Source organism: Carlito syrichta, unplaced genomic scaffold (assembly GCF_000164805.1).
Source record: "Carlito syrichta isolate Samal-C Ts95f unplaced genomic scaffold, Tarsius_syrichta-2.0.1 Scaffold315808, whole genome shotgun sequence".
Lineage (NCBI taxonomy): Eukaryota > Metazoa > Chordata > Mammalia > Primates > Tarsiidae > Carlito > Carlito syrichta.
Genome location: NW_007259904.1, coordinates 535,789 through 538,651, shown reverse-complemented (window position 1 = coordinate 538,651; position 2,863 = coordinate 535,789).

Here is a 2,863-nt window from a genome sequence, read left to right as displayed (position 1 = left end):
TATATGAGTGAGAACATGTGATACTCGGATCCTTGTTTCTGTGAGAGGTCACTCAGTATTATAGACTCTAGCTCCATCCAGGTTGCTGCGAAATTCATGATTTTGTTCTTTTTTATGGCTGCAGAGTATTCCATCGTATATATGTACCACATTTTTTTAATTCAATCCTCTTTTGATGGGCAGCGTGGTTGGTTCCAGGTTCTTGCTATTGTGAACAATGCTGAGATAAACATTCGTGTGCAGGTATCTTTTTGATAGAGTGATTTGAGTTCTTCAGGGTATATTCCCAGTATGGGAATTGCAGGGTCATATGGGAGGTTGATGTTTAGAGCTTTTAGGAATCGCCACACTGCTTTCCATAGAGGTTGCACTAGTTTACACTCTCACCAACAGTGTAGGAGTGTTCCCTTTTCACCACACCCTCTCCAACAACTATTATTTTCTGAGTTATTGATAATTGTCATTCTGACTGGAGTTAGGTGGTATCTCAGTGTGGTTTTGATTTGCATCTCCCTGATGATTAGTGAGGTTGAGCATTTCTTCATGTGTCTGTTAGCTGCTCAGATGTCTTCCTTTGTGAAGTGTCTGTTCATATCTTTTGTCCATTTAATAATGGTGTTGTTTGTTTTTTTCTTTTCAGCATGTTTGAGCTCCTTGTAGATCCAAGATGTTAAGCCTTTGTCAGATCTGGAGTTGGCAAATACTTTTTCCCAGTCTGTAGGCTGTCTCCCTACTCTCTTGATGGTTTCTTTGACTTTGCAGAAGCTTGTCAGTTTAATGAGGTCCCACTTGTCTATCTTATTCCTTATGGCCTGTGGGTTTCGAGTTTTGTTCAGGAATTGGATGCCAGTTCCAATTTCCATGAGGGTGTGTCCTTCATTTTCTAAGGTTCTTATGGTTTGAGGTTTTACATTTAGGCCTCTGATCCATTTGGAGTTTATCTTTGTGTATGGGGATAGATAGGGGTTCTGTTTCAATCTTCTGCATGTGGTCAACCAGTTTTGCCAGCTCCATTTACTGAATAGGTTCTCCTCTCCCCAGTGATAGGTGGTGGAGGCTTTGTCGAAGATGAGTTGGTTGAGAAATTGAGGTTTTGCTTCTGGGATCTCAATTCTATTCCATTGATCTATATGCCTGTTCCTATACCAATACCAAGCTGTTTTGATGATTGTAGCTTTATACTAATGTTTGAAGACTGGTAATGTGATACTACCTGCTTTGTTTTTTTTTTGCTGCAGATTGTTCTGGCTATTCTTGGATGTTTGTGTTTCCATATGAATTCCTGTGTTGTTTTTTCTAGGTCTGTGAAGAATGTTGCTGGTAATTTGATAGGTATTGCACTGAATCTGTAGATTGCCTTAGGTAAGATGGGCATCTTCACAATGTTGATTCTTCCAATCCATGAGCATGGGATACTTTTCCACTTGTTTGTGTCATCTTTGATTTCTTTGAGCAGAGTTTTGTAGTTTTCATTGTAAAGGTCTTTCATGTCTCTGGTTAGGAAGATGCCAAGATATTTCATTTTTTTGTGGCTATTGTGCATGGAATTGTGCTTCTTATTTGGGTTTCTGTTTGTTTATTATTGGTGTAAAGAAATGCGATTGTCTTTTGCACATTTATTTTATATTCTGAGATTTGCCGAAGGCCTTTATCAGTGTAAGGAGGTTTTTGACAGATTCTCTTGGGTTTTCAAGGTACATGATCATGTCATCTGCAAAGAGAGATAGTTTGACTTCCTCTTTTCCTATTTGGATACCCCTGACTGCCTTCTCTTCTCTGATTGCTCTAGCCAGGACTTCTAGTACTATATTGAACAGGAGGGGTGAGAGTGGGCATCCTTGTCTTGTTCCAGTTTTCAGGGGAAATGGTTCCAATTTTTGTCTGTTTAGGAGTATGCTGGCTGTGGGTTTCTCGTAGATGGCTTTTACTACTCTGAGGTATGTTCCCTGTATGCCTAGATGTTCGAGGGTGTTTATCAAGAAGGGGTGCTGGATTTTATCAAAAGCTTTTTCTGCATCTAATGATATAATCATGTGGTTTTTGTTTTGACATCTGTTGATGTATTTAATTACATTTATTGTTTTATGAATGTTGAACCAGCCCTGCATCCCAGGGATGAAGCCTACTTGGTCATAGTGGATGATTTTTGAGATGTGTCATTGAATCCAGTTTGCTAGGATCTTGTTGAGAATTTTAGCCTCTATGTTTATCAGAGATATTGGCCTGTAGTTCTCTTTTTTTGTGGATCTTTACCTGGCTTGGGTATCAATGTGATGTTAGCTTCATAAAATTATTTGGGGAGGGTTCCATCCCTCTCAATCACTTGAAATAGCTTCATTAGGATTAGAATCAGTTCCTCCTTAAATGTCTTGTAGAAAGACATTCTGCTGGAAAGCCATCTGGTCCGGGGCTTTTTTTTGTAGGTAGTTTTCTTATTACATAGTCAATTTCCTTGATTGCTATTGGCCTATTTAGAGTCTCAATTTCTTCTTGTTTCAAACTAGGTAGGTTGTGTGATGACAGAAAATCCTCCATTTCATTGAGGTTTTCAAGTTTGTTTCCATACAAGTGTACATAGTAGTCTCTGATGATCTTTTGTATTTCTTCAGGGTCAGATGTGACTTCATATTTTGTGTTTCTGATTGTGCTTATTTGGGTTTTTTCTTTCTTTCTCTTGGTCAGTCTAGCTAGGGGACCATCAATCTTGTTTATCCTTTCGAAGAACCAGTTTTTTGTTTCATTGATTTTTTGTATTGTCTTTTTGTCTTCTATGTCCTGGATTTGGGCTTTTATTTTGGGTGATCTGGATTCTTTTGCTGAAATTAGGGGTTTTTGTGGTCTTGCTTTTCCAGCTTCCTTAGTG